A 22,804-nucleotide genomic window follows, 5' to 3' on the forward strand; every position below is an offset into this window, starting at 1 on the left:
TCTAAGTAGGAGCCCCACCAGGAGCAGCTTCCCTGCTGCTCAGCCCTTCATCCAACTGATTCACGCACACACACAATCCAAACACTAACATTCCATCAGGCAGTCATTCTGGCTGAGCAGCAGGATACCACAAAGAATCCACAACACCGGGATCTGCGACAAGGCTCTAGATCCACTCCTTCTTCACTGGCCGGACCCAGCAAGTCAGACAACCACCGTTCCTCTCAGAACTTACAGAGATCCGCTGTGGAGTACTCCAGGGTTCCTCCCTGCGCCCCACCCTCTTCAACGTCTACATGGCCCACTCAGAGCCATCATCAGAAGCCACGGACTCAACATCTTCTCCCACGCCAATGACACCCAGCTGGTCCTCTCCCTCACCAATGAACCCACCAACGCCGGAACCAACTTCCACAGTGGAATGAAGGTCGTTGCTACCTGGATGAAAGACAACTGCCTCAAGCTCAACTCGGACAAGACCGAAATACTCATCCTGGGACCCACCCCTTCAGACTGGGATGAATTCTGGTGGTGAGCCGCTCTTGGATCTCCCACCACCCCTACAAACCATGCACACAATCTCTGCATCATACTGGACTCATCACAATCTATGAACCACCAAATCGACACAGTTTCCTCAGCCTGCTTCCACATGCTCTGCCTGCTTTGAAAGACATTCACATGGATCCCCACAGAATCCAGAAAGATGGTCACCCATGCACTCATCACCAACTGACTCGACTACGGCATCGCACTCTAAACCAGCGACACCAAGAAACAGCTTAAGAAACTAAAGAATGTCCAAAACGCCGCAGCCAGACTGGTCCTTGACATACCCTGCCGCAGCCACATCAGGCACACCACCGGCAAATCCACTGTCTCCCAGTCAACAAGAGAGTCACTTTCAAACTCCTCACTCACTCCTACAAACTCTACATGACGAAGGACCAGCATACCTGAACCGCCACCTCACATTCCGCATACGCACCAGACAATATGGATCCTCCCAACTATCCCTCGCCTCTGTCCCCATGATCCGCAGGAGGAAGGTCATTTTTCTACCTCACCGCCAAGACCTGGAATACCCTGCCCCTGCACCTCAGGCAATCCGTGTCACTGACCCAATTCAGGAAGGACCTCAAGACCTGGCTCTTCGAATGATCCTCTACCTAGTCCGACCAGCAGCCCCCCTCCCCCAGCCCCAGCGCCTTGAGACTCTCAAGGGTGAGTAGCCACGCTATATAAGTCCCTGATTGATTCATTCATTTCTCTTGGTGCCACCTGAACGAAGATTCCTGGCTAGCATACACCTGACTGGAGGAGAGGGGCCAGCTGGCCGCACTGCACTGTGCCGCATTTCATACATAGTATCTGGGCATCTGGCACAATGATGGGCCACCTGCACATAGGGCAGCGTTAGCACTTGATGCTCCTCCGTGTCAGTGGACAGAGCGACTGGGAGTCGCTGGCCGCCAGGGCTGGTGACAATGGACACCCGACTCCAAACTAGACTCTGTACTCACGGCTGTGGAGAAAATAGGTAAATTCCTTGAATAAACGTGCACTTCACTTGAGTTTTGCATCAACAAAATCACAGTTGACTTCACCCTGGAGCGCGCAGATCATTGCAAGCTGACTGACAAGGTACACGACATTGAGAAAGAGCTGGCCGAAGTACACTCTATTACCTGTGAAGCAGCGTTGGCGGTACAACAGCTAATGGCGCGTGTGAAGTCACTAGAAAGAACAGCAGAGGATGTGGAGGGCCGCTCCTGGCAGAACAACATGCGGGTGGTGGGTCTGCCTGAGGGAGCAGAAGGAGGTGATGCAGTGGCATATACTGAGACATGGTTGCGTGACCTACTGCTAGCAGGTGCACTCTATCCATTCTTTCTTGTGGAGAGGGTCCACTGAGTGCCAGTGAGCCCTCTGACACCGGGGACAGGTCCTATTACCTTTCTCTTTTGCCTTCTACAGGGATCGTGATGCTGTCCTGAGGGTGGTAGGCAAGCTGGGGAGGTTAAAGTGAATAACGCCACAGTACTTTTCATCCCTGACTATTCCACAGGGTGCAGAGGCAGAGGGAGTCATTTCTAGTGGTTAAGCAATGCCTCAGAGAGTAGGGCATCAAATACGCCCTCCTCTTCTAGGCTTGGGTGCGAGTGGTCTCAGATGGTAACACACTATTCTTTGACGCCGTTGAACAGGTCTGGACCTACCTGGAATCTACTGGTCACCAGGTGCTGTGGCAGGGAGTGAAAGGTTTGAGCAACAAGCTGTCATACGTGGATCCAGTCATAGTGGGGGCGTAGAAAGAGCAGGTGTCCCCCACCGCTGCTACAAGCCGCCCCCAATCCGGAGCAGGTACTACAAGAGAGCCGGAAGGCGCTGCATGCTGCAGCGATGATGCACGATTGCACTCAGAGACAGAATTCCAACACTTCCCCTGAATGCTCCCCCAGCTACAATGGCTCCACTGATTCGTGGCCATCCGATGCGGAGTCCGGGCAGCCCCTGGATGTGACTCCTCAGATGGCAGATGACCTAATTTAAAGTTGACTGGTTGTGTGGCTCTCCTTCTTCCACGGTTCCAGATGGCTATGGAGAGTCTATGGCTTACTGTGGTTCCCGGTCTCCAGCTTCCTGTTGCTGGCATTCTGGTCTACCAAGGTCAGCACTTAGAGGGGATCAGGTCCAGTCGTCACCCAAAGGGAATGGAGAAGTTGTTCAGGTGAATGACGCATGACTGGGGTGGTGGTGGTGGTTTCCTTGGTGCTCCTAGCTCAAATGGCAGGAGGTCCATAGCGTTGTAGACATCACAAAGGATGAATTGTGGGAGTTCTTCTATTACCCAAGGGCCTCATTTATGAGGCTCTAGAGGCACTTTTGCACCGCTGAAATGTCACTTATTTGACGGTCCGGTATGCAATGTGCCACAGTATATTCACAAGGCCAAGTAAAGCCACTCTACATGGCTTTTCGTGGCTTTGTAAATATGGGCCCCTTTCTTGCATAAAACTGTGTGAAAAGGGCGTTCCATGGGTTTTGCTGTGGGCCTTTCCACCCAAAACCCATGGAATCTGAAGCATTCCCAAATTTACAAGAAACCGTAAACCTGGAAATGCGTCAAAATCTGACACCACCCCAAGGGTGACATTTGGGAGGCACAACGAGGATAAATGTTTTCCTTTCTCCTTTTTTTCCATTTTCTATGTGTGCAGCATTCTGCAGCACACATAGAAAGAGGAAATGCCTGGATTGATTGATTTTGTGCAGGAAGGTGTGCTGCACAACATCAATCAGCTTCACAATGCAGGCACCCTTGCAGCATGGCGCCAGGGTGCCTGCGTTGGCACATGGCAGCCATTGTGTGCCAACTTTGGTGAAAAAGACAGGAATGCGCCCTATCTTATTGATAGATAGATTGATAGATTCCTTGCAGTGCTGTCCTGCACAAAAATGCCTGCTCTTAAATGGGGCCTCAAGTGTTTTTGCACCATGTTTAAGGCCAACTAATTTCTGCCATTACCAAACTGCATCTAATGGGACTTTTTTCTTTTTTAATGGCATACAAGTAAATCCTTGTGAATATCACGTTGTGTGTTTTGCAGGAGTTTTTAAAGCGGAAACGCCTAACTTCCATCTCATTTTTGGCAAGTCACGCTAACAGAAGTGCCGCTATGGAAAAAAATCATTTTAACTCTGAAAAAATGTTGTTAACTGGACTTTGCAGCAATTTGTAAATATGGCAATTAAAAAAAGCTGCTGTAACTTCAAAAAATATACGGTACGGTGGCATTAAAACCCTGTAAATATGTCCTCAATTACTCTTCTCTTCAGCCACACCAGACACAAGGTCATACTATCCAAAAATATCCTCGTTTCTGTCCCCCTTTCAGGTTGCTGATGTGTTAGATTTGAAATGTTATTTGTGTGATGTACATGAATAAAACGCTTTATTTGCTGTGTTCAAACCCCTATTCCCTTTAAGTTAGCATGCATGGTGCCATCTTTATTGACGCCATGTTGTTCTGTAACAGAGATCGAGTGTCTGTCTCATAAATGCTTGTCTCTGCAGAAAGGCTGCCCTGCTCCTCCAGCTTGTACTTTTCCAGGTTGAAACTTTGCTGCACTAATGAGTGTACTATCCATTGTTGCATACCTTTACCATTAGATACACTTGTTCCTACATCTTTACATGATAGAGAGCTGCCAAACAGCCTTGGGACTGAGATAGCATGTTCCCTGCCCAGTAGCACTGCCCATCTTATGTGCCTCCTTTGTTCATCATGGCCTGAGCTGGAAAATTCTGGTTTGGGCGGGATTCTAGAGGTGTTGGAATTGTATATTTTGTGTTACTGTGTGGAGGGAGATCAAACCCTCAGCAGTCATCTCAGGAGACTGGTCAAACTGGGCTCCGCTGCAGCGTATTAGCCATAAATTACCAGGTTTGTATTCAATACTGTCTGATCAACTCTTCATTTATTGGGAAGGCATATAGGTGGTTGTGAGCGACCCGGGTGACCCAAATTGGGCCGCTTCCTTCCGATGCATTATTGTTTCCTAAGAAGCCAAGTATGGCCATAGGACTCCACAAGAATTAGAAAATGCATGCTTTTTAGTGCATAAGAAAATATTTGAATAGCTGCTTGTGTAATGAAATCTTGCAATCTGGCAGGTTAGCGTAAAGCAGCTTCTTGAGTAGCGTACTGCACGCTTTAAGATGGCTGCTCTTCTTACCAAGCCCTCTGAATGTCTTTGCTAACTCACTCAAGCTGACCATGTACAGTCATTTCTGTTGATTTTAGCTTGTTTCACATAAATTGAATTCCTGCCTGAGGATCGCCTCAATAATCACTACAATACAATGACTTTGAAGGGTTGTCAATCGTTCATTGATTTGTCAATGCTCCGAGCTGAATTGTTAGGGTTAGGCCTTCTATAATACATTTTATATAGGTTATGGCAGAAAGAGGCTTTCCACTCTATAGCTCAAATAGGAATTTGTAGTGTATTAAACTATTTTGTGCTGTTCCCCCTCATGCCTCCCCCCTCGTTACCGTGGAGCGCCTTTGCTGACCTTGAAATAATAACTCAATTATGTGCGCTTTAGCCAAGTAAATCCACCAAGCTTATACACTATGCCTTTGTGGTTCACTTAGCTCTTCATTACTGGGGTAATTCTAAGATTTTGGAGCTCCTCTGGTAATTTCGTAAAGTTCCACTGACATCTGCATTAAAAACAAAGCAGATTTTAATGGGGCGGGTTTCCTCTCCGAATATTTGAGGATTGGGGCCTGCCCACGTTGGCTTTCTCAAGTGAGCTCTGACTTGGGGCCCGGCCACCTTGGCTGCCTCGCTCTGCTGGAGCTGAGAAACAAAAGAGACCACCAAATCTGGTTTCACTTTTCCTTCAGCTCCTAATAGTGCGGTATTGGAACCATATGTTTCCAGTGCAGCCCTGGCAAGAATTTAGAAACATGTCACCATAATTAATTCTGAAAGCACTCATGAGAAAAACACAGTGGGGCCCCTTTCTGAAAAGTTGGGGAAACCCGTGTAAACTAAGGGCAACTCAGCGTGCATTGGTGTGTCTGTGTCACACATTTGCACACGTTCATCTCCTTATAAGATTCATGCATAATGTGCACATGCGCATAATATTGCAACTTTTTTCAGTTGATATTTTCAAAGTTAGGGTCAGAAACTTTGGAACAATGTGAAGGCTGCACCTTCTCTCCCAGTTGAATTCATGTTTATATTTTATTGTTTAAAAAAGTTGACTTCAAAAGAGGCAGTACTGTGTACAATATGTCTAACACGCATACAAATCGTAACTTTAAAATTGCGCAGTCTTAACGTCTCATACAATGATTTTTTTTAATCGCTGGAAACTTTCCTCCATAAATATCAGATGCAAACGCAGACTTATTCATGCAGCGTTTTAAATCTACGGAAAACTCACATGAATAAACGCACCCATCAAGTTCTATTTGAGAAAAAGGAAATCTCGAAAGGTGCGGCTTTTACATGGGACTTTGAGACTTCAATGTTGAATGTATAGTATTTCTAAGTAACTCTATGTTAGGTTAAAAAAAAATAGAGGCTGGTGAACGACAAAGCAGCAACAATTACAAAACCTTGCCCTCACTTAAACCTGGGTGGTAATGGGACAGCTGTCAAAAATTGCCAAAATTGTGGAGGAAGGCAGTTTTCACCAGGGTAAATCCGGTGCTGTCTGAACCATTGGGAAAACCACTCAGCTGACAATTTTGCCAGAACATCTTATACTATGTGGACGTTTTTTTCCCTGCTTGGCCTGCCAGGTACAACATGTCTGTACCAAAAATGAACAAGCATTTACGAGAGTTTGAGCTTTTGGGAATGCAATAGCTTAAACTCTCACAAATGCGAAACCTATAGCATTGCAAACTACTAGCGCCCATGCGGCGCTTTCACATTCATGGAGGCCGTGCCCCTTTCTTTAGACAAGCTACGTCTGAAGAACAGGGCGTGGCCGACATTAAAGTGAAACCGCAGCATGGGGCGCTTTGAAAAAAAAACGCATCTGTCTGTCAAGTTGACAAACAAATGTTTTTTTTGTAAAAGCGTCCATGCCGCGCTTTCCCTTTAATAGCGGCCGCGCACCTTTCTTTAAACGTGGCTTGTTGAAAGAAAGAGGTGCGGCCTCCATGAATGTGAAAACGCCGCATGGGCGCTAGTAATCAAACAAAAAAAAGAAAGAAAGAAGGAAACGCAGCTGCTATAGTTCAAGTGGACTGCCATTAGTAAATTAAAAAAAGCAGGTGGCGTGTTGCGAGGTAGTGGGTGGTATAGGGGTAAATCATTAAACAAAATAGTGCTCATAGTCAAGATGTAAATGTAAATGTAAATGTATAGGCATTTATATAGCGCACTACTTACCCGTAGGGTCCCAAGGCGCTTCGACCGCTGCGAAACCCTTCCTGGCTTCCCTGAGAGATGGTCCCTTAATGGGTATCTCCAGGGTGAGACCAGGCATCCCCGGCGGTCTGGTGGGGCCGTTAGTGAAGATGAGGCAAGCTAATGCCCAGAGTTGCCGAGTGTGAACGCTGATCAGAGTGGGCACCGAGGCGAGAGAATTATCGAGTCCGCTGACCCTGGTCCAGAAACCTGCCGCACCGGGAATCGAACCCTGGTCCCGGGCCGTCCTCTGCTCTCGGGTTTGCCGCCTCTAACCAGTGAGCCACCCTACTTCACTAAAGCAGACCGTGTAACAAGACAAGTAAGAGGTCCAGTTGGGAGGTAACAAACGTAGACGAAGCGGTACCAAGGAGGGACTGACAAGCCTAATGCCGACTCGGAAGCCAGCGTTCACGAAGAACAATGACATAAGCCAAAAACAAATATGGGCCGAGAGTGGGCGGGGCTTCAAACCCATACTCCAATACTGCATGCCTCGCAGCAGTGCATGCGCTGCCCAGGTTCGACCTAAAAATGGGCAACAGTGATTGGCTATTTGTTTTCCGGAAAGAGACATTCTTTTGTAAGGGTGGGATGGGGAAAGGAGTCTGTTTTTTGAAAAATGAATTGCCAACAGGTCCAACAGGCCTTTGTTAAATTTAGAAAGGGTGGTGCTATGCATTATAAAGATTGAAAGGCTCACTAGTGGCCATGTGCTTATGTCAGAACAGTTTCCTGCTTCTTTTATTGTTATTTTTCAACTTCACATTTCTGAGCTCAGGTTTATACATGTTTAGATGTGTCCCTTACCTGTTTCCACCACCACATGCCAATCCCGTGTTCTGGTTTATGGGTATTTGAGAGAGCAGGGTTTCTCAAATGCACCATCCATCCCTCTCCCGGCAGGTTTCAGTTATTCACAGTATCAGGATAACATGTTGATCTTCATTCATGAAGTGACAGATCTTTGATGGTTCGGAGCAGTCCATTAGCATACATGATGCATTTGTTGTGTGCAAGTAAGGTCATAAATACTAGCCACTCCTGTCTCATCTTTTAGGTGGCCTTGATAGTTATGCATTACAGGCAAAATCCCACTCTAATACTTGTAAGGTTGTCGCATTTTAAAGTAAAGCTCATTTTCTGTCAGGTTTCATTGCCAGAGCCTTTACTCTGTAATCTATCGCATTCGACCCCAGTGCCAACAGATGTGGTAGTAACAGAGACCTTTCAGAGGTAATCAGGTACTTAGAATTTTGTTTTACAAGTTGAGGAGCCACAAAAGGCCACACAATGCTATACACAATCATATTGAGGGAAGTTGCAGGCTTCAAGAGCTCCCTTCAACATTAGTGTTTTAAGCGGTCTAAAAACCTGTCAGATGGAGACTCTCTAAAAGAAACATAACAACTGACCATTTATTGGAAGGCTAGCCTCTGAGGGTGTGTCTGAAAAAAACATTAAAACCATGCATTTCTGATTTACCCCCTCTGCAATCTGGCCAAGGCAGTTGAATACCTATAATAGGTTTTCATACTCCACAAATGGGATGAGTAATTGCAGGGGGCCTAATATCACTTCTGGTCCCCCTGGTCCTGTTCATGCTGATTATCTGATTCTTCTAGTCCTTTTCCTCTTGGCATTCATGTTCCTGCTCTAGGTGCCCTTTTCTTCTTTGTTTGCTGGTTCTGGCCCGTCTGGTCTTGTCCTTCCTGGTTATCATACCGGCATTCTGAAATCCATTGCAAAGGCCTCACTCCAACTCAGAACCACACTCTCCTGGGCTCACCACCACAACAACACAGGGTCACATTGACGGGGGTTCCCCATCTAAACCCTTTATCCAACAGGAAACCGTTAAAGTCCCCCAAATAGTGTGAGACACGAATCCCTGCTTAGCAGGACCGCAGTGTTGGAGCTGAAAAACATGACTGGAGATCGCCATCAGTCCCAATGGGTGCTCATGCGAAAAGGACTCAGCTCTTCTCATGAGCACCCTTGTTTCTGGGCAAAGACTCCTAATCTTGCAAGACCTGAGGCCACACCCCCTCTTGAAGATGCACCAGTCTGCTCAGTACCTGTAGGTGAAAAGGAGTGATTCTCCCTTACATGAACATCCTTGAAGTCTGACATCCACAGGGTTGCACTGACATAAGGTCAGCAGTTGTTGCTGGGAGCTTTATTCCTGGCTTCATGTCGTCCAGCTGATTCTGTTTGCTTCAGCCTTGAATAAGAACTGCAAAGCAACATTAAGTCTGTCCAATCATCTTATCTGTAACTTAGCATTCCCTTTGCTATCAATAGACTTACTTGTCAGTCAGCAGTCCTAGATTGTTTGCTCCAGAGTTCAACCTGCTAAATAATGAAAAGGGATAAAGCCCAATGCCCTTGCAATACAACTAAGTCAACAAAACTTGTGGATAAATATGATAAATTCAACTAAATAAAACCTCTCAGAAGGAACTAAACAGAACTACGCTGGCAAGTAATGAGTAGTGGAGAAAAGAACAACTAAGATGCACAGACTAACAAGCCTGTAACAGTGAGAAAGAACGCCCCATTATAAGTGTATAGTAAGCAAGATAAGGATCTTAACGTAGCTGTTATGTTTGTTGCATGTTTAGAACTAATCTTACTTGTTTTTCCATTTGATGATGAGCTAGGATTGAGCAAAACAGCACTGGAGTCGGCCAACCATACGGGTCCAGCAAAACACCAGGAGAATTTAAAGACTGTAATTTTTCCTGTTGGGAATCTCTGATAGGGAGAACACCTCGTTGGGGCTGTTATCACCTTTCATTGAGTATGGGGAACAGCACAGAAAGGCTGAAACAAACGCCCACCTTTATCTCAAGCATCTGGCAGCCTTATCTCCCAAATATCGGATACCGTCAGGAGTGTGCATACACCTTCCAGCTGGACATGAGTACAGAACAACATCACTGCCCTGCCCTGCATTAAGCCCACACCAGTCTGTAAATTCTCCTTGTGTTTTGCCTGACCCGTATGCTATATGAATTAGACACTGGGGTCCTTTGTTGTGTTTAAATAGACACAATCCATTTGATTGTCTTATAAAGAAGCAACTAATTTACCATTTATGTTCACTCTTATTGTCACAATTGCTTTCTTTCTGGTTTTTGTTTTTTTCTTTTCACTTGAGGTTCTTCCAAAGCATCTCTTCACCACTCACCTGACTGTCTGATTTTCGAATCATGATTTTGCTATTTCTACAAAAATAAATTTAGATTCAGCAGAATCGAAATTAAGTAAGACATACTAGTTGGTTTTTCTGAAAGATTAACTCCAAACAGATTTTTTTCTGTCCAAAATATAACTGTTCTCGATTAGATCTAGTCTATATAAGATTTCCTGCATTATTGTGCAAAGTTTTTTAGAATGGGTCCCATGTGAACACTTGTCCCAAGTTCTACAATTGATACAAATGTTCATGTGAACAATTGGGTTTGCTCTTGTTTTTTAGACTACTAACTTTCTAAAAGTTGTATTTTCAAACTTGTAATCGAAAATCCGACCATTCCATGATAGGGGATTTTAAATTGCATTTCATTTGAGTCTAAACATAATTTCTCTATCTGCTCCCAATCTGAAGTTAGCCTTTATTAAATGTATTAAGGTAACCAAGTGTTAGTCTATGGAAAAGATAGGTCTTACAACAGTGAAAAATTGACTTTAGGAGGTTTTCCCTGCCTGAACATATAAACTTAAATACACAAGTCCAATTTTTGCGTCCTGCCCCATGAGGATTTAGGGCCTCCATTAGGGGCCCTAAAGTATTAGAAAGGAGAGATTGGACCTGGCAAAAGGTTTATTTTGCCAGGTCGAAATGGTAGTTTACAAGTGACCCCCCAGGATATAGCGGCATGGATTAGCAAATTTAGCGGCACAAAAATGGAAATTTAGCGGCACAAATATGAAAATTTAGCTGCAATTTTGCGGCATTATATTTGCCCATTTTTCCTACAACAAACACAGATATCTTCGTTTTTTTAGTTATTTAACAACATGAAGCTATGTATATTTGGTTTATTTACAATGTAGACACTTTGTTTCCCTCGAAAAGCAAAAGACTGCTCGTCAGCAGCCCAGGGCAGCAAAGCAGCGTTACAGGCGTCCCGTGTTGCGTGGGCGAGGGGTGGGGTGGGGCTAGGAGCGTCGTCCCACCAGGAGCTACCAGCATCATTCACGGGAGGACGGCAGAAACTGGTCCGGCTTATGACGTTGGAACATTTGCCTAGCGATAGAATGGCATCGAGTTTCTTCAGGGGGAGATGCTGGAGTTTGGAGGTTCATCACTCAACAATCATTTGCGCCCTCAGCTCCTCCTCAAGACCAGCGACGGTGCACTACAGCAACTCACTCTACACTGGAATTCACACTTCTACTTGCAATCACACTCCACATACACAGAACCAGATCCTGAAGTCGTACCTTCTCGTACCTCGCTCCTAAAGCCTGGAACAACCTGCTCTGCACATCAGAGCCGCCTCCTCAGAATTCTGCAAGAAACTGAAGATCTGACTCTTCGCCTAGCACCGACCCTGGTTCAGCCCACACAGCTACTGCTTCAGCTTTAGGGTACCCTCCGGGAGAGTTGTGCACTATACAAATACACATAACATAACAGATGCTGCATTTAAAATGAAGTTGTGAAGACAGAGAAATTAGTTTTTTGGTGCAAATCTGGCTCGTTTTGGAACACGTAGGGCCTCAAGAATGCAGTGTTATGGAGTGGGAGCTGTGACAGTCAGCTGGCACCGTGATTGCTTCTTCCAATCTCCAAAATAGGGTGCCACCAATGACCATAAATTATGTTAAATTGGAGATAATCACAAGATAAAAATATAATAACTGTAAAGGTATAGATACAAAGATAATGGAGATTGGTGACTTGTCAAATAGAAATCGTCCAAGATAAGTTAATAACACTAACAGGGAATGTAACAGGCATCGTAATATCCAACACATCTACCAGCACATGGAAGTAGTAACAGGGCACGCTAACGAACATTAGTGGCCAGGCCCGAACAATCAGAAGCGAAGGACTACTACATGGAACAAACTAGAAATGTTTTTTAATTCGGTGTTTTGTTAACAGGACAGCACTTTTCTGAACATAACATGCTTCCGCACGCTCTATGATACAAGCAGCTTAATCCCATGATTTATCAGCAGGCCAAACCCTTGTTCCACATAGAGTCACCACACACACGCCCACCCAAATCAAAACAACTCCCAGATTTTACCAAACACTTCCTGGATCGGACTCTAACGTATATAGCGTGGAATATATAAACAAATGCCTCGGCTTACGCGGGGCTCCTCTTTCCGTACAGCCAGCCACACTAACTAAGGCATGTTGAACCTAGCCTGGTGACGGCTTCTTAGACACTCTGTGCGCGCCCACTCCCTCATAAGCAGTTCCCACTGAGTTCCGACTCAGTGTTGCTTTATCAGACTGCGCGTGAAAATTAGCACAGGGAAGAATTGCCAGCTGCCGGGTCAACTAAGGGTAATTACTAGGCGACTGTGTCGCACTTCCTGGACACAGCTTTCTCTTTCTAACCAATTGCAGCTTTCACTGGGGCTGCCTGGCTGCCAAGCCTTTAGATTGGTCCTTTTCGCTGTCAGTAAACGAAAACTAGCTTTCCGATTGGCTGTCCCATTTTACCTGTTGACAGCCACTCCTCAGACCCCCAGGATATAGCGGCATGCATTAGCTTTTGTAAAAATGCCTAAATTTCTACAAAAGTGCCGATTTCACGGGCACTTTTGTAAAAATCGCGGCATTTTTACAAAAGTGCCGATTTTGTGGCAAACCGCGAAATAGCGAAATCCTGGAGGGTCTGACCACAGGCTGATGTGGCAGGCCTGAGACATGTTTTAAAAAGGCTACTTAAGTGGGTGGCACAATGACTGCTGCAGCCCACTGGTACCATTTAATTTACAGGCCCTAGGTACATGTGCACCCTTTACTAGAGATGTACACATAAATTAAATATACCAGTCAGAAATATGCCAAGTCTACCATGTTTTAGAGAGAGAGCATATGCACTTTGCCACTGATTAGCAGGGAAAAAGTGCATGCAGTCCTAATGCCAACAAAAAATGTGTTCAGCAACAGAAGGCAACAAGCATGGCAAAGCCAATATGTCTTGCTTTAGTAAATGTCAAAGTTTCTTTAGGTATTTTTTTTTTAAGTTTATGTAATTTTTATAATCTAGCATTATAGTAATGGATATTTTATTTTCTTGTTTCTTTAATTAGGCATGGAAGGACTGAGGGACTGAATTTGATTGAGCATGTGAGCAGTATGGAATGTTGGAGTTACTGGTTTACTGCATGTATGTTGTGTGTGCACTGTTAAGGTAATGGGTTGCATACCTCAAGCTCGCCACCCGAAAACACAACCAACTCATCCGCGCCACCAAGAAAACTGCATTCAAGGAACGACTAGACAACAACGCACACAACAGCAAAGAACTCTTCAACATCGTCAAAGAGCTCTCCAACCCCAACGCCGGAAACAACGACATCACCCCTTCGCAAGACCTCTGCAACTCCCTCGCCTCCTACTTCCACAACAAGATCGCGGACATACACAACAGCTTCAGCACTCAACCGATGAACACCACGACCGAACCACCGCCCCCCACCACCACCCTCCGCGCCTGGACTCCGATCAGCACCAAAGACACCGTCCGCACGATGAACTCCATCCACTCCGGATCTCCGACCGACCCCTGCCCTCACCACGTCTTCAACAAGGCCGACGCTGTCATCGCACCCCACCTGCGGGACATCATCAACACCTCCTTCGACACCGCTACCTTCCCGGAGAGCTGGAAGCACGCCGAACTCAGCGCTCTACTCAAGAAGCCATCGGCTGACCCCACCGACCTCAAAAACTACCGCCCCATCTCGCTGCTCCCGTTTCCTGCAAAAGTCATTGAGAAGACCGTCAACAAGCAGCTGGCCGCCTTCCTCGAGACAAACGGATCCCTCGACCCCTCGCAGTCTGGCTTCCGGGCCAACCACAGCACCGAGACCGCCCTGATCGCAGTCACCGATGACATCCGAGCGCTGCTCGACAACGGAGAAACAGCGGCCCTCATCCTCCTCGACCTCTCCGTGGCCTTCGACACTGTCTGCCATCGTACCCTAGTACAACGCCTCAGCAACGTCGGAGTCCAGGAGAAGGCACTGGAGTGGATCATCTCCTTCCTCGCCGGAAGGACACAGAGAGTCTGCCTCCCTCCGTTCAGATCTGAAGCCACCGAAGTCATCTGCGGCGTCCCTCAAGGCTCCTCGCTCAGTCCAACCCTCTTCAACATCTACATGAGCCCCCTCGCAGACATCGCACGCCAGCACAACCTCAACATCATCTCCTATGCCGACAACACCCAGCTAATCCTCTCCCTTACCAACGACCCCGCCACCGCCAGAGCCAACCTTCACGAAGGGATGAAAGAGGTAGCCGAATGGATGAAGAACAGCCGCCTGAAACCGGACTCAGATAAGACGAAAGTCCTCATCCTGGGATCCTCACCCGCCGCTTGGGACGACTCCTGGTGGCCCCCCGCCCTAGGCAGCGCACCCAAACCAACAGACCACGCACGCAACCTGGGCTTCATCCTGGACTCCTCCCTCTCCATGACCAGACAAGTCAACGCCGTCTCCTCGTCGTGCTTCAACATCCTGCGCATGCTACGTAAGATCTTCCGGTGGATCCCCACCGAGACCAGGAAGACGGTCACCCAGGCCCTCGTCACCAGCCGTCTGGACTACTGCAAAACCCTCTACGCTGGAACCACCGCCAAACTCCAGAAGAGACTCCAGCGGATCCAGAACGCCTCAGCACGGCTCATCCTGGACATCCCCCGTCGCAGCCACATCTCCGGACACCTGAGAGACCTGCACTGGCTCCAGGTCAACAAGAGAATCACCTTCCGTCTCCTCACCCACGCACACAAAGCCCTACACAGCCAAGGCCCAGGATACCTCAACAGCCGCCTGAACTTCTACGCTCCCAAACGCCAGCTTCGATCGACCAGCCCCGCCCTCGCCGCCGTCCCCCGCATCCGTAGAGCCACCACAGGGGGACGGTCCTTCTCCTACCTCACCGCCAAGACATGCAACTCCCTCCCCACCCACCTCCACCTGACCCAGGACCACCTCGCCTTCAGGAAGCAACTCAAGACCTGGTTGTTCGAGCAGTAGCAGATCCCCCTCCCCCAGCGCCTTGAGACCCTCTGGGTAAGTAGTGCGCTATATAAATGCGATGATTGATTGATTGATTGATTGATTGATTGATTGATTGATTGATTGATATCTGTAATATGGATCCAGACCATATACAGCAAAGTTAATAAAAAAAATGGTTATGCATTTTTATTTACAATGTTAGAAGTCTTCACATTTTTAAATGTATCTGCAAATGCACATGTTATATTTTTTTATTTTATTTGTTTTGAACAGTATTCAGCTAGCAGGGTATGGGGAAGGTGAGGGCACAGGAATGAGTTACCAAAATGGAGTGGAGGGTGTTGCAACGAGTTTTGCAGGAAGAATAATCTTTCACATGTTTATGTACACACATTTGCCAAACAAATGGATGAAGCACATAACATCTTCTACCTGATTTCAGATAAAGCATTATTATGAAAGAATAGACAGATTATTTGAAGTGTGCGTGACTTTTTTAAAACATGGCAAAAGGTGCCTAGAAGTGCTAAAATCAAGTATCTGCTAAATGGTGATGGACGACACTGTCATTGTCTGGAGCTGCCACCGGGGAAATCGTCTGCAAGACATTTATCTGTACAAGTCATTGTGAAGCACATGATCACTGACACTAATGGTCATTTGGACTCGTTCCACTTGGCAGTGATGTGCGAAATATTTAAAACAAGCAGGAACGGCATCACTGCTGCAACGTGCTGTGATTCTGGGCAAGTCAATTATCTCTCAGGGCCTAAAAAAATCGGTATTCCTTTTTTCTATAAATGCTCTCACTTTGAAGTCAGCAGAAAGCAAAGTAAACACTGAGCTCTCTTGAAGACACATCTTGGCATTTGACCACTGTCTTTGAAAGTACAGCAAATGTTACGAGATAAGAACAATATTTACAAGCCTGTTTACAGAAAGGGAGCTCTCGGAATAAGATTTTGAATTCGGGTGGGACGAAGTGATCTTAGCGAGCCTAAGCCTGCAAATGGAAAGCAACTTTTTGAGACTCCCCAAGATGTCTTTCACATTTCTGACAGCTGCGCTGTCTGGTAGGCTATGACTTAAAAAGTCTGGGGATGACCCTGCGGCCAGGTCCAACAGTAAATAATTATAGAAGGTCAACAAATAATGAAGTAAAATTAATTTAAAATACATTTAATAACATTGACTACACACTAACCTTGTCTTTTTTGAAAAAAAATATTTTCTATTGGCAGCTTTATCTCCTTAAAGCATTGTCACTGAAAAACGAGAAGGTACAGAACAGTTACCATGCAAATAATACCAAAAGAAAGTAAAGGTATAATAGAAACGCCATTGGACAAACTAACTGAGGAATCTGAACAAACCAAACTCCCAGCATTGAAAGGACAAGTAGTAACTTTTTCAGGGAGAAAAATAGTGGTACATTATCCGAAGAAAAAACACACGCACAACCAAAGAAATAAAAAAATATATGATGAAATCAAAATTATAGGTGATTTTAAAATGACACATGCAGCTGAAGAATTCCTGGTACATAAATGAATGTAGATATTCTGAAAAAAATCATATTTTGATGAAATCTGAAAAACTTAAATGAATTTGACATACAACACCATAATGGAACTTTCAAAGCATAACAACAAACGTTTATCCAAATAGTTAAACCATTTAAGAACAAATGCAGTTTCAATCCCAGTGAAATACAGTTTAGCTCCAAATAAAACCATCATAAATATATAAGGAATTGTGCAAAGAATTGCCCAAAACACTAACAAAGAAAACAAACAACAAATATGGGCTTTGAAATGGCTGCCAATAAACCAATAAAAAATGTTTTCTCAGTTCACGCTAAATGGTTGCAACTATTATTCCATGCAGTGTAATTGGAGACAAACACAACAATATGGCCTTAAATATTTCCATACCACTTATGGATTGCATGCATTGCATTCAACGTATATACATTATGTTTCATGATCTACATACCACAGCAAAATAGAATTGAAACATCTGAGAAAATACAAAATAATTTTATTTTACCAAACCTACTGACCTACTAAAAGTATTTGTAAGCTACTACGATGACATTTGGGTAGGAAGACTAACAAGAAGTGGCCAAGGGAACCAACATTTCCCATTCAAGTATGAAACTCTCAAAATGCAATTCTAGAACACCATTCCAAACCAACACTAACTATGAAGTCCATCAGAATTAATGTCCCATTTAATAGAACTGCCTCACCCAAATCTTTGGATATTTCTACATAACATAGAATAAAAAACAAATCTATGAAATTTTCCAAATTAAACCATCCAGGTAACAGGCATTTGCGCCCACTTTGCGCGCTCCCGGGCCATTTTGGTCTTACAGAAGGGGCCGCAGACACTTGCGCGGCCCCTTCTTTAATACCGATAGCACTGGCGCACTTAACGTGCCAGCGCTATCTGCAGGGAGTGTTGCCTCTGCACCCGGGCTGTATGACCGACGCTGGCGCAGAGGCAAAGAAGCCTTCAGGGCTAAAAGATGGCACACTGTCAGTGAGCCTCCTGAGAGCAGCCCTCTGCAGGGGGTAAAGAGGGTTCCGTTTACCCCCAGACATCCCTTTGCAGGCTGCCCACGCCTACAAGGGGATCTCTATTTCCCTTTAAAAGTGCAGGCGGGTTGCCGCCTGCACAGTGCAACACGGAGCCGCTGTAAAGCAGCCGGTCCGTATTTCACGTGAATGTGCAGCCCCCAGGGCAGCGCGAGTTCGTAGCTGTCCTGGGGGCAGCGCGTTCCCCATAAAACGGAGCACTTTCCTTCATTGCGCCGGGTGCACCCTTTTAAGGGTGCCCCCGGAGCAGCGAAGGAGAGTGCGCCACATGTGTAATGCGGCCCACCAGCTATCCATTTTATTTCAATTTGACCAAAACCTACAGTAAAGTACTGGAACTTTCAAGATAAACTTAGAGAACAAGCAGGAAATGACAAAGCATCTCCAACGTTAACTTCCTATGACCAGTGGCAGGTGCCACAACATTTCAAATGTAATTATTGAGAAAGTTGAAAGGTACACAACATTGATTGTCTACCCTCCAAGGTGACCACTTTTTCCTTAAAAAAAGTTCAACACAGAATTAGCCAAAAACAGAGCAGATTCAGATAATCTGCTGCTGAAAAAGCATAAAGCTCCATGATTGCTTCACCTGTTTCCAAACTGCTTGCAAACTTCACCAGCTCCAAACATCCATTCCTGAAGCTCCAGCTGATGTTCTCCTTTTATTGCTATTTCCCTGCATCGTGAATGTAATAGACGTTCGATACTAACACGTTAAAATCAATAATTAAACAGAAATGGAACTGGATCTTTGCTGGGATCCGCTACAAATAACTCGACTCAGTATGCACATCCAAAATGGAAAAAAATACATGAAAGAAACTCGAATGTTACAGGAACTCTTTAAAAAAAAAAAAATTTTTTTTCCAAACAACATAAAACATATAACATATATTCATCAACGCTTTGTCGGTACAGGGTAGCAGCCCTGCTTGTTTCTGTTACTGGTAGTACTGGTACGCAAAATCTATGCTTGGCTGACTCCCCCAATCCACTCTCCCAGAGAGAGAAGGAGGGTGTGAAAGGGGGAAGAAGGAAGATAAAAAAAACTGCTCTTTCTCTCTCTGAATCTCAGCCACCACAAAAAGGCAGCTCATATATTGGCTACATAATGCATCAAACGTTTTGAACTACATTTTTTTAGAAAATGTAAAAAATGCATTGTTGTGGAACAATTCTACTTTTATGGTTTTAATACGATTTTGAAAACTATTGTCTGGGACTCGAGCAGGGACTAGATACAGTTTTGTTGTGTAAATGTGAAACATAATAGTAATAATTAAAAAATAAAGTAATTATTAAGCAAGTTATACTTAAGGTTTTCAATGTATTTCTCACTTCTCTTTTATTTTACAACTAAATGATTCCTCAATTTAGTTTTTTGAAGTAAAAGTTTCAAACTTTTATTTCTCTAGCTGCGTAAAAAACTTTGAACCTGAAATTATTGCATTTTCCTTAGCTACAACATCTCAATGGATGGCTGAAACTTTCAGAATAAGTCATGCAAATTTTATTTATAGACTTGATCGTCAATTATTAGAATGATTTAATAGATTGTAAATGTAATTTGTCCTAAAGCTCCCTCTACCACTGTGCTTCTATATCAAAGGGATTGATTCAACAGCTTAATGGTGGGCAATGGCTTGGGTGGGGTTGTATGACAGAAGCACGCATAGCTGAACCACGCTTGCCTCTACAATTGTAAAGGCATATTTGCTAAAGGGATCTGTGTGGTAAATTACCACTACTCTGCTCCCCCCTCCCTGCCCACAAATCCTATCCCCCTCCGGAGATCCCCTGCACTGGACCTTAAAACCGACCTCACGCTGCTCTTGAAACTACCCCTTCCCCTACCTCCGCTCTGGGGGCTAAAAGCCTGCCCCTACTAAGCTTTGAACTTTCTTTAGCAAATAGGACGAGGAACACAAAAAAGAGAATAGTCCATTCCTGGACTTCCTGCCAAGATACATTACTGGCTGCAATGGGCCCTATTACCAAAATGTTGTAAATGAAGGGATCCTTTTCCATTGATACATCAGATCTGTCAAATTCAATCCAACAAGTTTCCTTTAAAATGCAAACTAGGCTACTTTATTGGAAAGACAAAAAGTATTTCCATTAAAACTAGATCCAAGCTAGCAGAATTAGCCATGTTCGAAGTAGGTACTTCATTTACTGCCTTATTCTTCAGGAATATCTTTATTAAAGAGGTCTCTAAGTATGTGAATACCAATCATTCATTTGGCAAGACCCAATTATCATTGCACAAAGTCTTTCATGTTATTTCTAGGACTGGCAGAAAGGATGGTATTCTGTTAGCCTATTCCAATCTGTAAGACAATCACATTGCTCTTCCAGAATAGGTCAATACAAATTCCAGTATAACAGATGTAGAAACTTATGAAAGCAATTCACCCAAGGACATTGAAGAGTCTCCATTAACAGTCAGGGGGTCAGTGTCTTATCAGCTCCTTGGTTTTCCAGCAAGCTCCTCAGTTCAGTCTCACTGAAGGTCTCAAAGCTTTCAGCTATTCACATATCTGGACAGTATTCTTATTCTGGTCTAGGACAACATTCTTACTTGCAATTTACAAGCCTCAATTCATCTCTTAGAAAGCTTGTGGTTATGGTGAATAAGCAATAAAAAAGTGATGCATAATACTTGGCTCGGTGTCTTTACTTTCATCCATCAAAACTTTGAAAATATGCATGCTCAGCGGTGGACTTTGCATCCTCAGCCTGCTATCTCCAAGTCCAATTTCTAGATTATTGATGCCCCAGGGGAAACTCTAATTGAGCCTTTGTTGGTGGAGAGACCCAGTCCAGTTCCATGAGTAGCTCATCAAGGAAAAGATGTACAGACTAACTATATTTAAGCCATAGCACAAGGATGTATATTTGATGTCTAGCATTGGTTTTGTACTGGAAGGGTAAATTCCCAGTGCAAAGTACTATGCTTAGACAGTGATGCCTATTCCAAAATTGCATTATGTAGCACTAAAATAAGACAACTTGTTGTGATCATATCTAGGACCCTAATTAAATAATCCCGATTTATGCCCGTATGTGGTTATAACAAATCATACCCTTATAAAGGCATAAGAATCACATCCATTTTTAGTAATAGCCAATGCAAACCAAATACGGCAAGGCTACTTCCTTAGACTCCTAGAAAGTACAACAAGTTCTTTCAACAAACCAAACCTCCAGCAACCTGGGAATTCCCCATGCTTTTGTTTTGATTTGTCCTAGAACTCCTGCGAGCACTGAAAGAACGGCCAGTTCTTAGTGACATCTTTTATTGACGTCTTATGTCCAACCTTACGTCAAACACGGCACCTTCCAGGTATAAATATACCAGCGTTTGCCTTAAGCAACACACGGTGGTGTGGAGCAGAGCGGCTATCTACTTATCCGAAGCCCAGCTGATGCGAGTGCCGAAGGAAGCCGTCTCTCCCATTTGACGCACTGAGAAAGACACTGTCTTTTTCTCCTGCCGAGAAAATCCAGCTCCAGTGTTTCCAGTCACCCTTGCGGGTGACTGGGAGATCGAGTCCTGAAAGCGAGATACAAGACCTCCTTCATTCTAAAACCAAGGTACGGAGCTGATTAGATCCTTAGAGAATTCTTGAGTCAGATTCTTGGCAAAACTAACTTAACTTAAAAACTCCTTTACTCCTTCCCACGTACTAGGCATAGGTTAGGTACATCGGGGTAGGCGTATTTAGAAGCACCAGTTGAGTATGTTTAGTCAAACTTTTATCATTGTAGGTAACTGTATATATTTTATACCTTTTAAGTATCATTTGGCTTAGAAACCATATCAATGCTTTTACAGTATTATTTCATAATACTCCTTTTACTGTACGCACTTTACTTAATAATAAGTATTGCAATTGTGGCAATTCATTCCTCTTGCATGAGAAAAAAGACTGCTCAATAAGTAACACCTTTTATTGAAAACGCCCGTCTCTCTATTTCTCTGCACTCTGGTGAAACTAAGTATGCACGATTGACTGAGTGAAATAGCTATCTATTGTTTTCACACAACTCTGGAGATATACTCCTTATTCTGGGGGAGCAAAGTTGTCATGTTTATGTGGTTGTCAGAAGCTGAATCCCTTCTTGTCTAATCAGGGAAGTTCACTCCTCCCTGTTCATTCAAGAAAGTTTCTAGTGACCTGTGAGCTAGCTGGCAAACCCAAATTAAGTCTAACATATTCAACAGAGACCTAGTCGACCTCAGTCCTACGTCTGAACTGTCGCTTATGTTATTCCAATGCGCAGAGCCTATTGGGAAAATAGGAACTACACTAAATGGCGCCCAACGTTTGGTAAGTCGATAATCCAATGCAAGATACTCAGTAACTCAGTCGTGCTTTTTCACACAGACCCCTTTTCCCGTAAAAACTCCAATAGACGTCTGGAGTGGGCGAAAGGTTAATATCCGCCAAAACTTAGTAGGATGAGAATCCTATGTATTAGTTTACGCTATAGTCAGCGTTGAAGGATACAGTGTTCCAAAATATTGTGCACCTAATCTTGGTTTCCTCAAAAAACTTGCTCTGCAAACTTTCTGTCAGTAAAAATGTCAAACAGTGAGGACGAAAGGGAGAGAGCTAGACTAGCAGCTCAACTCGTAGCGGACGACACACTTGTCCGAGATAACGACCCGGATGCAATAATCATCCTGGTCAATATAAGAAAAACCATAACTATAAAACTTATAGAAAATGGAGTATCATCAAGAGGTGGTACAGTCATATTTGTGGTAGAGGCACATGAATTTCGGCAGACAGAGTGTTAGACCTGTCAGCCTTAGAGTGGTCTCCCCTACATTTTTGCCCTTTTTGCCTCCCATTTTTACCTTACATTTTGTTGGACTTAGGACTCTGGGTGCCTCACCACTGATAAACAGTGCTGCGGTGCAGGTGCTCTCCCCTAAAACCTTGTGAGGCTGGCATATCTGCCACAAGCCACTGCTACTGCAGTACGGCTAATCCTCCATAGGCTAATATTGGGAACCTCCC

This window comes from Lissotriton vulgaris, unplaced genomic scaffold (genome assembly GCF_964263255.1).
Source record: "Lissotriton vulgaris unplaced genomic scaffold, aLisVul1.2 SCAFFOLD_766, whole genome shotgun sequence".
Taxonomy (NCBI): Eukaryota; Metazoa; Chordata; class Amphibia; order Caudata; family Salamandridae; genus Lissotriton; species Lissotriton vulgaris.